This window comes from Populus nigra, chromosome 8 (assembly GCF_951802175.1).
Source record: "Populus nigra chromosome 8, ddPopNigr1.1, whole genome shotgun sequence".
Taxonomy (NCBI): domain Eukaryota; kingdom Viridiplantae; phylum Streptophyta; class Magnoliopsida; order Malpighiales; family Salicaceae; genus Populus; species Populus nigra.
The window spans coordinates 7,573,126-7,588,796 of record NC_084859.1 but is presented as its reverse complement, the minus strand read 5'-3'; the positions used below and the strand labels follow the sequence as shown (position 1 = coordinate 7,588,796).

Below are 15,671 nucleotides of genomic sequence, written 5' to 3'. Positions count from 1 at the left end.
TTATTGCATGTTCGTATGAATAATGGAGCAGCAGAGAAAAAAAACCCATATATTTTCTTAATCTACTGTATAATAGTCTGGGTACTCTAAATGATCAAAGCTTCAACCATTGGTAATCAGAAGTAGAATCAGATATTTTGGAATGGGGAATGGCTGAATAAGAAAACAATTGATTTTTTGATTGGAAAAATATGTTAAATTAAAGAATATAATTAACATTCAAACCTCTAGGACTAAAATATAAAACTTTCCAGATTTTGATGGTGCCATAGCCCCCACCAGCCACGAATCAATGTAGTTCCTCCTTGCTGGTAATGGTGGACCAAAACTTTAATTTTTATTTAGGTGTCCGGACTTTAATTAACTATATAAATTTTTAATAATATAATTTATAAAAAAAAATCTATAACCTAACAAGTTAAGTTATATTATTGACTGTTATCAAAATTTTAATCTTGGCTGGCAGCGGGATTGTCGTCCCTTATTTACACAAAGCATCCTGTTACATTTTTAATTCAATAAACATGCATCATTTTAAAAAAGAAAAAAAAAATAGTTAATAAACGACATGCATGCATGTTGATTTTCGCATTACTATGATTAGGCTGTTCGAGAAGATGAGCCCATCTGCTTTAAGGCGAAGTCTTCAAGTTAAAAGGGTCCCCATGGAGGACAAGCTGATGGCGTCGGTCATAATTGCATGGAGAGGTGATTCTCTTGTGGTGGAATCGGAACTGGACAACTCAAAAGGCAATAGCGGGACTCGTAGTTTTTTCTCTCGAAAAAATGTGATTTTTTCATGCATTTGCAAGCATAAGAAGGTTCCGACCAGTCTTGCCTGAATGGCATTAACTGTTACAGCTTACAGGCCCCAAACGACGGCAGTGTCGCGCACTGTTCCTTGAAAAATATGAGGATATAAACCATTGTTATTTTAAGTTCAGTCCAACCTCGTGGCAATGACCTTAAGGAAATTGACCCCTCACACCTGCTACTGGACAAACTGGTCCCAGTTAGAAGATTCGAGTCACATATTCAGAATTCTCAGCTCTTTTGTTATCCTGTTGTTGAGAAGATGCTGACCCTTATGGATTTCAAGAAGGAAAACGCAGTTTCTAAGTGCTGCTATCTAATTTTCCTACAGGTATAGCAAGAGTCCATTGGCACATGGAGTGGAAAATTTGACCGAAGTGCAGCGAGAGACACGAGGGTCGTTCATTCTTAAAAAAACCCGCGTCTCAGGATAAAATAACAAATATAAAATAAATAAAAACACAAAACAAAAATTAATGTTAATCTAATCGAAAGCTATAGATAGTTAAAAATAAAAAAGGTGGTTTTTCTAAACTACCTTGTAAACTGTGTCTGTCTAATTGATCCATAAAACACAGAGGTCAAGATTAGTTAGCTGTTCGTGGATGGTGAGCTGCATAATCAATCAAGTAAGATGTCAATTCTACTTTTAAGTATAAAATAGCTGGTCAAGTGGTTTGCCATCTCACGACTGAGGACAGATAGCCCTCTCTACAGCAGAACATCATTATATTCTTTGTTTTTGTTTTTTTTTATAACCATAAATATTTGGCTAGTTTATGTGTATCTTGATAAATTTCTTAAGATTTTAAAATTAATAACTATATAAGTCTTAATATCCCTAAAATTTATAATACTTAAACTAATAATTTTAAAAAATAAATTTAAAATTTAACCAATTAAACTATATATTTTTTTTATAATTACTTGTCAACTTAAGAACCCATACTGAAATGCGATGGAACGAAGGATGATCTGGTGGTTCTGATGGAATAATCATTGGGTATGATGAACATATATAGAAACTGGAATTAATCAACTTTTTCCTGGACTTCATAAATGCTAATACTATCTTCTGACGCTAGCCGCGCCATGTTGCTTGAGCTGAAAGGTCAGATTTTGGTGTCATTTTTTAAGATCAATATGCCTTGAGGATTGATGGCATCAGATTTCTAAACTTCAAACCCGACCATTCCAAACAAATATCTATACACTAGTCATACATCCTTCTTTGCGTCGTACAGTTGGGCTTATTTTATGGCTCAATTATTTATAATTAATAATTTTTTTAGTTTTTTTCATCATATCAATAATTAGATAATTATTTTTGTTTTTATTATTTTGTACTATCTATCTATGAAATAACAATATCGATTGTGAACATATATGTAAATATTGGGTTCTCAAATATTATATACACAACCAAAACTATGAAATAATATTATTCGAAAGTCTCTAGAATCTCGATAGATAAATCTGGAGTTGTTTAAGGATTTATTATCTTAAAATCTAATCTTTTTGGTTTTAAATAATTTTTTAAAGGCTGAGTTATTCAAAACCACAAGTCATCCAATTGTCTGGCATCTAACGATAATCCACACGAACCATCCATGAAAAATCTCCTAAATCTCTATTTAAGATAGATGGATTGCTATGCCTAGAATGCTACCTCTAATTTTGTGTTTACGTAGTTTTTATGTCTTACAAACAACAACTCTAAAAAATAAAAGGTATAACTTATTATTTATATGAAAATCTAAAAAACCCTTAAATTGGTAAAATATTAATTTGCCTCCTAAATAATATTCATATATTAATTCAGGATAATTTTATAAATTAACTCAATTAAGTCCTTACTTGATTTTTTTAAGTCTAGAAATATAATCTATGTATTAATTATATTCTAGTCCTTAATTTCTAAAATATACTTTAATTAAGTCATACTTAATTAAATTATTTTAGTTTAATTTATGAATAATGGTTTTTAATGTGTGTGTGACCCATTAGGTTCCTAATATGTTGGCCCAAATATAAATTATAATTCTAATTAAATAGAATTAAATAATTTAATTTATTATCAATTAAACAATTGATTGATTTATATTTGAAGATCAAGTGTATTGTCTAGTAACATGTCATGATCCCTCAAATATTAGAAAAGTCATTAGTGGTTTGACTAATTTTTTAGTGATCAATTTCTCAGTGTCATTAATATATTTTCATCAATAATGTTCTAATTTAATAATAAAGCATGAAGTATGTTTGTTATGTTGAATTATATTTATTCTCTACATAATAATCATTAATCATTTGAATAAGATTTGAAACTCTTTTCAAATTTCATTCCATCCTGGCCAAGAATTTTTCAATCTATACTATTTGAAAACAAATGATTTTTTTTTTCAAATTTACTTAGGGTGATGAATCCTCTCTTGATCGCTCAAGTACCTTCATATAGTTCATGTTATATCCAATGTCTGCTTTTTCATTACCTCGATCAAGATAACATATAACATGATCAAAGTATAATATTCTCTATATAAGATGACTTAGTAATCTCAAATTTAAGAATCACCTATACAATCATCACGTGAGCCTTTACATAAACATATGTGATCTCTTTCATATGAAATTTGCATATGGATCAATTCAGTGTACATGTCTTATAACAAGCATCCACATAGTAGTTTTAGGTGTCCATTATATCTCAGCTTATGAAAATAATTGTTTCCTTCCATAAAGGAAATAACATAATATGTATTAGTTTTTTACAACTCTAATGAATATCTAGTATTTAAGAGAGTATCAACTAGGAACATTTTAGAAACAATTCTTTAATGCAATAGGAATCTCATAATTATAAAAACTTTATAATTTTCTTCGCATAATATTTTTTTTCCATAGACTTTAGCTTTACTCTAAATTCATTAATATAATATTATATGAATATTAAAGATAAATCAAGCCTTTATTATAATAAATATATATTTATATAAATATAATAATATCTCATGTAACCAACCGATTGATTATAAATCATATTAAACTAATAGTAAAAACATAGTTAACTTAAATCTTATCCCATTGAAAAAACAAATGTTAACAATCTTATATTTGGATTTATTTTATATTACACCTGCCAGTCCAACTATACACATACAACCTAATTAAACATTTTTAGAATATTTTAACAATTAAATTTGAATTAAGAAAATTCATATTTCCAACTATAATTAAATTTATTTTTAAAAAATAGTATATGAAAATAGTATATTCTTCATCCTAGATGGATATTTAATTTAAAATTTTAATTTCTCTTGATTTCTGAAATAAATACTATAATTAACATGCAAAATTTGATATCATAATTTTATTTAAAAATAGATTAATAGAAAGCCAATGATAGTGAAAATAATTTTTAATATAAATAACTCTAAAACTCTTATATAAAATATATATTAAAATGTTGACATATACTCAATTTGAATTCATAATATATTTTTTATTTTTTAAGAAAATATTATAAATTTGTATCACATGATTTCACAATATTATTGGTAAAATATTTGAGTGAAAATAATAAGAATGTAAATGATTTATAATTTTTCAGTTGTATTATTATAATTTTTTTTAATAATTTAAGGGATCTATGACAAAGTTAATTCAGTATTAGAAACTTTTTTTCCTTCTATGATAATATCATAATATTTAAAAAACAAATATATGCAAGATGAGGATGAGGTAATTGGTTGAGATCGAGAGTCTTAATTCATTTATTTATTATTGATAGATGGCTACGTGCAGCGCCCATGGCCTAATGGATAAGGCGCTTGACTTCTAATCAAGCGATTGTGGGTTCGAGTCCCACTGGGCGTGGCTTTCATTTTTGCTCAAGCAACTTGATCATATCATTCCAGCTTTCAACTATTTTTGGCGCAGAAATCCAGAAATCTAATCATCGGATGTATGCTAAGTCAACAATGCAGAAAACGCAAGCATATTTTGCACTTACAAATGGTTGGAAAGTATACTTCAACAAGAACCACATGTGAAAGAGGACAAACATTTAAGAAGATAAAATGAATAAATGGAAGGAGTAAAAATTCCGTGGAACATCATTCATGATAGTTATACGACTCATTATAGATCATCCATGTGAGTAGATTCGGACTTTGATTTTAACATGATATTATCAATGTAGATTTTCACGTTGTGAATGATTATAATATGAAAAATCAAATTCATTATCCTCTAGCAAATAGCACCCGCCCTATTTAAATTAAAAGACATTATCATTTATTTATACATTCCTAATGAATTAGGATATCTGAAAATAGATTTGACACATCTTTCTCTACAACAAAGATGTAGTTATAACTAGAATGACCATTTATAAAGTTGAGTATATATTTCATTGATTAACATATTAGCCAATAACATTGGATATTCATTTTTTAAAGTTACAATATTCATATTTCTGAAATCTATTTATATCCTTAAATTTCCATTCTTCTTTAATATTAGCATTATGTTAGATATTCATTTGCCATATCTAATTAGCTTTATAAATCCAACTTCTAAGAGCCCTTCAATTTCTCTTTCACATGATTAATTATGTTTGGGACCAATAGTTGTCAAGGTTGTTTGCGTAATTTGAAAACCCAGACTTTATTTGCAAAGGATTTTCAACCAAACCTCAATCTAAACTAAGCATTTCATTGTAATTCCAGGCAACATAGTCTTTATAAATGTGCATCAATGATATCAAATCCTTCTAAAATTCTTTCGGTATATTTACACATGTAAAAGCTAGTCTAGGCTTATCTTCAAGCCTCATGTTAACTTCAATTTTTCTCATTCCTAACATTTTTTTTATTATATTTTTTTTTATCTCTTACATTTACTAACTTAAACGTCAAAGTGTCTCATGTACCCACGAGGGACTTGGTTTTTAGGGATATGGTCAGGGTAGAGATAAAAAGCTAATAAACCAGTTATAAACTAGCGTAAGGATGGAGTTATGGAAAATTTAATTTCTATCTGATTTTTTTTAATAATTCTATTAATAGCATTAAGTATGAGAAACTGAATAAAAGCTAGTTCATTTTCTTTCACTTCTCATCTATTTTTTCATGGCAGAGAAACTCTAGGATAAGGAAAATTGATTGATCTCCCCACTATAGGAAATTCATCCCTTTCAAATTTCCATCAATTCACTCATCAAGTACAAGTGCTCAACAATATTGTTTTAGCCATACAAGAACAAGTTCACACTCTCGTTTTTTATCAATAGAAAATGCAACACACAACTCTGTTACATGCACCATATGCATAGAGACAACTTGGTTCCATGAAAGAACATGATAAAATGACATAAAGAGCAAACACAATACTTCAATTCTAAGAAAGAGTTGTTCTCACAATAAAGGCACTCCTCAATAGGTCTTAACCACAAACATAACTATCTTCATTAATCTTCCTCTAACTTTAGCTTGTATGCTGAAGAAACCCTAGATATGAAATAAGACTAATGATTGTACAACCTTTAAGAACAAACATAATTCCCACCAGGTGAGAGACTCTTCTCTTTATCACAGAGTGCTACATACTCATCTCTCAAAAACTTATGTTACCATGAAGGTTAATTTAGATAACTATAATAGCCATATAGATCCTAGGCAATACATACAATATGTCATAAACATCTTATAATATATAACATAAAAAATAATGCTATGTGCAAAATATTCTTTATAACTTTTCATGGATATATTAGAGTGCGATATCACAACCTTAAACTTGACTCTATTCTTGGTTTTACAATCTTCATGTTAAGCTTATCTCTCGTTTCAACACTAGCTTTTCAGTAAAAAAAAGCATGAATAAGCTTTTTGTCATCACCTAATGAGAAGATGAAAACATTTGAGTTTATATCAAAAGATTCAATGAGAAAATGCTTAATATGAAAGATCTACATGAACTAATTGTCACTAAGGCTTTGATTAGTAAAGTTTACAACTACTAATTATAGACATGTCTATGTACACTCCATAACATGACTCTTTTCTATGTAAAATAAACAATGGAGAACCATATTCAAGTATAAGCAAATGTTATCAGATAAGAACACCCTTTTTTTTAAAGAATAAAATCTCCACAACACCATCAATCTCTTACCAAAATATTATTTAAAAGGAGCATAAAAGGATCTATTTGTGATTACTTGACATTCCCTAAGTTTCTTACCACACCTCTTATCACTACACATGTAGAAGTGTTTATTGTCATTTAGGGAAAAAAATTTGTGTGATATCCACCTATAATAAAGAGTGGCATGAATACAAAGAATCCTAACAAGTTCTGTCACTTTCACCGTAATTACGATAATGAAATTAAGGAATATTTACAATCCTTAATTTACTTTCACTGTAAATTAGGCATTTCTTTGTAATTCCAATCAACATAGTCTTTATAAATGTGTAGTAATGATACCAAATCCTTCTAAAATTCTTTTGATATATTTACACATGTAAAAGCTAGTCTAGGCTTATCTTCAAGCCTCAAGTTAACTTCAATTAATGCATGTCCATCATCCATTTTTGGTGGCACTTGAGGAGTACTTGTCATATCAAGCAAGATTAATTGATAATGTTGATCTAGTTATGTTGAAGAAATTTTGTTCTAATAGGCTTGAACAAAATCGTTGAAACATGCAACTAAATGAAAATAACTTATTTATTTATTTGTTTCAAATTCTTGGCCAGTACCTTCCAATTGAAAGTTATTTGGTCGAGCAAAGTTCGTTGTTAGTCGCCCCATATATATTGTTTTCTTGGTTACTAAAATGTTAATAGGATGACACATATTTTCCATGCTAATGAATTAAGTGGGCCTATATTATCGTTGTACAACCATGTATCTACCATCCTTAAATTGATCATAAATGGTTTATCATCTACAATTAATTGTTTAATTGATCCGTATGCTAACCAAAACATGAATGATTTTTGTTTATCATCTACTTTAACTATTTCAGTTAATTCATTTGGTAACCAAAATACAAATGGTTTACCTTAAACCTATAGTTCTGAGTGTAGTTCAATTTAATATGCAATCCCAAATATAGGTTTGGAGTCATTAATTTATCATTTTTAAGCATAATAAACTCAAGAGTATCGAGGTCATTCCACAAGATTTATCTTGGAAGAAGAAATTTATTTTATTAAAAATGATATTTTATTTAAATTCTAGGTTGATTGTATCTCAAATATTCAAGACAAATACAAGTATTAAAGTGTATATGAATGTAAGTGAGGTTGGATTCTTGGGATTTCCTCCACTACAATCGAGGATTAAACATGACTTTCTCATCACCACTAATCTAAAACCATGCATAAATAACACATAAAATGGTCTCTATCGGGCGATCAAAGTGAGACTTATACAATAAAATCTACTAATAATGTTGTTGGATAACCATGATATTCAAATAAGAAATCAAGTTACTAAGTTACAACACTAAGCATTAGATACAAAATTAATTTATTAGCACCTAAACAAAATGGTGTACCAAAGTTTCATTCATTAAATTACATGTGATAATTCATGAGCTCAATCATAAGTAACTAAAGCGGGGTTGACGGACTTTATTTAAGGAGTGAGTGAAGGGCAATTAAAGTAGATTGGATTTCTCCTCTATCCCATCCTGACTCGTCCATTAACCCTCGCAACCGCCCTAGCAAATTGTCTTTCTAGCTGTGAAAAAGGCATATCGGGCAATTAGTCCATTTCTTGTCTAATATCTAAAGAGAATGGGAGTCAGGATAGACTATTCCCCTGAATCAATGAAATTAGATGCAGCTGCTCCCTCTCGTCGTACAAGAAAAATAGAAAGAGAGTGGCTAGCGCTCCTTCCGCTGAGACCTATTGGCCGTCAACTGCTTCAACTGCAGATGCGGCTGAGCTAGATATGCCATCAATAACGAAGGAAGTGGCTGACGAAGAATTACTTGGGAGGTTGATTTAGTCATGTGTAATAAAGTAGTGTATTTAGACACACTTACAATGATATCAATTAGTATATATTATCTAGGTATCAAGCATAAGCACTTTGAGAAACCCTATCAACCTTGGTTCATAGGTAGAGATTCATCTTTAAACTCAACTCATAAGGGATTTAGCTACATATAAATTTTATGAAAATAGAAAGATCAAATAATATAAAAGTGAAAACATTAACAACAACAACAACAACAATAATAATAAGTTCATATAGATTAATATCATAATATAAGCTTACAATAATATGGAGTCTCAAATTAAAATTACTTTGATCTTTTTTTCTTGTACAAATGATTTTCAAGTGCTTTTTATATTCACAAATTTTAATGGAAGACATAAATCAAACAAGTAATAATTCAATTATTTAGATTAAAAAAATCTTTTAAAAGTGTAAATCAAAACAAACAATGAATGATTTATAGGGTTTTTGTATGAACTGGTCCATTTTTATTATCTAATGACTAAAAAAAATAAAAGGAAAAGTAAAAGCCTCTTGGACAAGAACCACCAACACGTAGTTGTATACTAGCTCCAGATTTTAAAATTCTAGCTATGGATAAGATGACCATACATGATAAACCATGTAATTACAATCACCTTCTAAAAATACAACAAACTTTCTTTCATATTTATATAAAACATGATATCTCATTAAGAAAAATAGATCACCATACATACTAGTGAAAATCACCACTTGAATAAATCATTGCAAATGTTCAAAAGTTAAGCTGAAACCTTATGGAAAATTTGAAGCTTTAGAAATTGAGGGGCACAACAATACAATATAGGAGACTCGAAAACCCAAAAATACAATTGAGAAATTTATCAAGTATAAGGTCAAGTTGTAATCATTAAAAAAATCATTTACCAACATCTATAAGCACAAGAGTTATGATATTTTGAAAATAATGAAAACTCAAAATTTACAAATAGTAATCAATGCATAAGTTTATGTTTCCATTTAAAATAGAAATAAATAAATTAGTCCATCCATTTCTTGTCATACAGATTCAATTATTAAAAGCTTCAAAATGGTTATCCATTTTTGTTTATTAATAGTACATAATTGTTTTATAAAAAAAAATCAGTCCTTTGGGCTATGCCCAAACAAACAGCCTGACCTTTTTTTTTTCCTCTCTCTCTCTCTCTCTCTCTCTCTTTCTCTCTGTACTAGCACACACCTTTATTTTTTGGTTTTGATACTAATAAACTCTCTACAAAGTACAATTATTATGAAGGATTGACACCCCATTTCTAGTCAATAGTCAAAATATAAGCACCACCATATTGTTTTATATAGTTTACGTCACTTTTGTTTTTTATGTGGAGCAACACTACAATTCTATGATGTTTTCTAGCACCGATAACACTAATTTCTCCATCACAAGCATCAACCTCAACGATAAGTGCTCATGGTACGCCATCTTTTCTCCACTTACCATTAAGGTGAGCTGACATAACAATTTATAAATTCCTCGAGCCCTCATCATTAAAGAGGATCAATAATGAATAGAGACTTAAAAAAGCAAGAGACCAACACTAGTCTATACAAACACAAGCTAGACCCAAGTTCCATACCTAGATATACGTACTCACACAAATACACAAACTCATAAACTCAATAGACAAAATCTTAAGAAATTTTTCTCACTCCTTACATTTTTTTTATTATATTATTTTTACCTCTTACATTTACTAACTTAAACGTCAGAGTGTCTCATGTACCCAAGAGGGACTTAGTTTTTAGGGATATGGCCAGGGTAGAGATAAAAGCTAATAAACCAGTTATAAACTAGCCTAAGGATGGAGTTATGGAAAACTTAATTTCTATCTGATTTTTTTAATGATTTTATTAATAGCATTAAGTATGACAAACTGAATAAAAGCTAGTTCATTCTCTTTCACTTCTCATCTATTTTTTTCATAGCAGAGAAACTCTAGGGTAAGAAAAATTGATTGATCTCCCCACTATAGAAACTTCATCCCCTTCAAATTTCCATCAAGTCACTCATCAAGTACAAGTGCTCAACAATATTGTTTTAGCCATATAAGAACAAGTTCACACTCTCGTATTTTATCAATAGAAAATGCAACACACAACTCTGTTACATGCACCATATGCATAGAGACAACTTTGGTTCCATGAAAGAACATTATAAAATGACATAAAGAGCAAACACAATACTTCAATTCTAAGAAAGAATTGCTCTCACTATGAAGGGACTCCTTAATAGGTCCTAACCACAAACATAACAATCTTCATCAATCTTCCTCTAACTTTAGCTTACATGCTGAAAAAACCTTAGATATGAAATAAAATCAATGATTGTACGACCTTCAAGAACAAACATCATTCTCACCAGGTGAGAGACTCTTCTCTTTATCATAGAGTGCTACACACTCATCTCTCAAAAAATTATGTTACCATGAAGGTTAATTTAGATAACTATAATAGCTATATAGATCCTAGGCAACACATATAATATGTCATAAACATCCTAGAATATATGATATAAGAAAATGATGCTATATGTAAAATCTTTTCTATAACTTTTCATGGATATATTAGGGTGCGGTATCACAACCTGAAACCTGTCTCTATTCTTGGTTTTACAATCTTCATGTTAAGCTTATCTCTCATTTCAACACTAGCTTTTTAGTAAAAAAGAGCATGAATAAGCTTTTTATCATCACCTAACGAGAAGATGAAAACACTTGAATTTATATCAAAAGATTCAATGAGAAAATGCTAAATATGAAAGATCTACATGAACTAATTGTCATTAAGGCTCTGATTAGTAAAGTTTACAACTACTAATTATAGACATGCCTATGTACACTCCATAACATCACTCTTTTCTATGTAAAATTGATAATGGAGAACCATATTTGAGTATAAGCAAGTGTTACCAGACAAGGACACCCTTTCTTTTAAAGAATAAAATCTCCACAACACCATCAATCTCTTACCAAAATATTATTTAAAAGGAGCATAAAAGGATCTATTTGTGATTACTTAATATTCCCTAAGTTCCTTACAACACCTCTTATCACTATGCATGTTGAGGTGTTTATTGTCATTTAGGGAAAAGATTTTGTGTGATATCCACCTATAATAAAGAGTGGTATGAATACAAAGAATCCTAACAAGTTCTATCACTTTCATCGTAACCACGATCATGAAATTAAGGAATGTAATGCCTTAAAAAAAGAAATAAAAATATTGATCTCCAAGTGATACCTTCAATAATTTATGATAAATGAGATATAACATGAATAGATAGGGAAAATCCCTATAATGCACTACTTGAGAACATATAATTTTCAAAAATTATATCTTCACTTTCTTTTAAATATTTCAAATAAAAAACATTAATGCTTCCCTATTGATGAGGATCAGCCCAACATCAAGCATAATCATGCCAACGACCCATTAAAGGTGCCAATTGGGCCAATTATAAGAGTTAGGGGAAAGATGCTTAAAGAAGCATTGAATGGGCTTGTACATAACATATGGAAGAAGATGGACCTAGAGAAGCTTGAGACATCTAAGGAGCATGAAGGACAACATTTAATTCATCTAATTCAAATCCAAGAAGAGCCCAATTCATGTGGAACAAGGGGCTAATATGTCCGGCCCTATACCAACCTTGTTAGGCTTGTTTTTATCCTAATGATACAAGGATAAAAAGTTATCAATTTATTTTTCTAAACAATCAAGAAAGTTTCGGTAGATTTGATTTCTTAAGAGGGAAGGATTATTTAATACTTTTCCTAGCTTAGAAAGGAAAGTAATTAAATCAACAACAAAGAGGGAAATTTATTTTCTTATTTATCCAAGTTAAACAAGAAAATCCAAGCTAATAAAGGACCTAAAAGGGACGACAACACAAATTTTCCAAATCAGATTTCTTCTATCTTATATAGGATTTTTATAGGGTAGCAAATCTGATCCTATCGTATTTAAGATATTAAATTTAGATTTATTATTGTTATTATTATTTTCTTCTTAGTTTAGGGTTTTATTTATATTATTTGGTTTTAATTATAAATGGACCTCATATAAGTCCACATAAAGGGTTTGTTTCAGTTTAAAGTCAGTATAAATAAAGGCATAACCAGACATGTAAGAGTTACGTATTTCTCAAATCAATAAACTTCTTTTGCCGTACTTGTTGTGTGTTGGTGGGATAATCTCTCTTTCTTGATTCTCTAAAGAATGAAAAACAACTTATCAAAAAACAACTGACTTCGTGACGTCATCCTTATACTTCTTATTCGCGAATCAATATTTGTTGGGTGGAGATTTCCGTTTTTCAATAGTGCTGGTGCCTAGGTACAAGTTATCTTTGTGTTATAATCCTATCAAACCTGATTTACTTGGCTTTCCAGGAATTGATATCCTTGTGTGTGGGTTGCTTGACCGCGTGTTTAAAAGGTTTGCATCATATATGTTTTCAATAAATTGTCTTTATGAAAATCTCCATGTCTTTAACTAATGTCAATCTACATTACTCTATAAAGAATTTTCATGGCAATGTTTCCCTGTCTTTATTAAAATTCACTAAGTATTCATAACCACTTCTCTTAAAAAAGGACTAGGGATCCTTCTCCTAACTCCATATGGGTCACTTCTCTCTAAATGCATACATAATATTTACCTTTATACTCATTTTTATTACTTAGACTATTTTAATTAACAAGCAAGACAATTAAATTCTTCTTCTCTTGTAGAAACATTAACAAAAGTTAAGAGAATAACTTTTATGCAGACACATAAACAAAAGCCATATGTAACATTCTCATGCACTCATAACTAAAAAGGTAATGTTTATATAACAAGTATTTTTTCCCTTATTTTTTTGTCAAAATCTTCCAAACATGTATGCTTAAAAAACTTGGAGAGTTAGATAGTGGTGCATAATTAAAACAATGTAGTCATTTAGGCCACGCCCAAACAACTAGCCTAACCTCTCATTTTTTCTCTCTTTACATTTCTCCTTCTCACACAACTTTTCTCTCTCTCTAATCTCTCTTTTTGTACAAGCATACACCTCTGTTTTTTAGTTCCATGATTGACAAACATTTAACAAAGTATACATTTCTATGAATTGTTCGCACTCCACTTCTAGCCAATGATTACAATGCAAGAACCACCATATTTCTTTATGTAGTTGACACCATATATTTTTTTATACATAGCAACACCACAATTCTATGTTGCTTTCTAGCACTGTTAACACCATTTTATCTACCAATAGAATCATAAGCACCAACCCCAATGACCGATGCTAATGGCACCATAACCAATAATGTATGCCAACTCCTATACTAATTGCACAACTTCTTTTCTCCACCTTAAACAAGGTGAGCCAATATAATATGTCTATAAATACCTTAGACCATTACTATCAAAGAGGAATAAGACTGAACAAAGACTTAAAAAAAAAAGGATCAACATTAATCCATACAAACACAAGCCAAACCCAGGCTCCATACCTAGACATACAAACTTATATAGACTCACAAACTCCATAGACAAAGTCTTAATAAGTTTTTTTTTTTATTCCTTATATTTTTTTGTTACATTATTTTCATCTTTTATATTTACTAACATAAACATGTGAGTGTCCTTGTACTCACAAGAGACTTGTTTTTCAAGGACATCTCTAGGCTAAAGATAAAAGCTCATATACCAATCATAACCCAGTCCAATGATGTAGCTATGAAAAACTCATTTTTTGTATGAAAATTTTTCACAACTTCAATATTTGCTTCTTTATTCTAAAGCATTTTTAGAGCTTATGATTTATTAAAGTTGCTTTAGCTTTCTAAGTTACTGAAACTAGCTAGTATTCATAAAAGAAAATTATAAAAACTAATATTAGCCAAAATCACAAAAAAAAGATTAACTTGTGCTAGCTTTATAACATTATATATTCCAACAATTTTCTTACACATAAAAATTTTTGTTCATAATTGTTAAATTCATTATAAAAAACAAATTATTAGGTACAGACATAGTTGCGCTTCCTTACTCATGTCTACGAGAAAATAATTATTACTATATACAAGTTTTTTCTTTGGATAGAGGATATAATTTCAATATTAGTATACTAATTTTATGCCTTTTCTCAATCAAGTATATGAATTTTAATTCTTTTTTATTTAAGTGCACTAATATTTTTAAAAACTTCAATCAAGTAATCTTGTCCACCTTTATCAATTTTTATGTTATGTGATGATGTATCATTTATCCTTATATCGCTGTTGGTATTCTAAACTTTCATTTTATAATAGTCAAGTACATGAACTTTAATATTTTTTTATTTTGATACACCATCATTTTAGGTTCTCTAAATCAAGTTTTTTAATATAGTCTATCTGTTATAATTTCAATAATTTTTTATTTATGTTATAAATATTTTAATTATATTAATAATTTATTTTTTAGTTATAAAATATTTTTTAGTCTTTACAAAATGACTTATCATTTCATTTGATGAAAAGAGTTAACATCTAAAAGAATGTTTTTTTACAATCATTTAATTTAATTTAAAATATTTTTATTTATTTTAATAAATTTATTTTAAAGGGTATTTTTATAAAAAAAACACATTAAAAAATGAAAAATTGACTAAAGTACTTGAGTAAAACAATAAAAATAAAGGTGTATCAAAATTAAAAAAAATAAAGTTATGTCGGGCCAAGGAAAAGAGGGTTTAATTGGGCAAAGAAGAGGGTTTAGTTGGGCCGAAAGGTTTCTCTCGTGTAGTAGCCAGTAGGGCAAGGAGGGC

General features: G+C 29.4%; 1 non-coding gene across 1 annotated transcript; it reads left to right on the top strand.

Moving 5' to 3' along the window:
- Positions 1 to 4,616: 4,616 nt before the first annotated feature.
- Positions 4,617 to 4,689, top strand: TRNAR-UCU (transfer RNA arginine (anticodon UCU)). The gene has a single exon. It is a non-coding gene; the product is annotated as a tRNA-Arg (tRNA).
- The last annotated feature ends 10,982 nt before the right edge of the window (positions 4,690 to 15,671 follow it).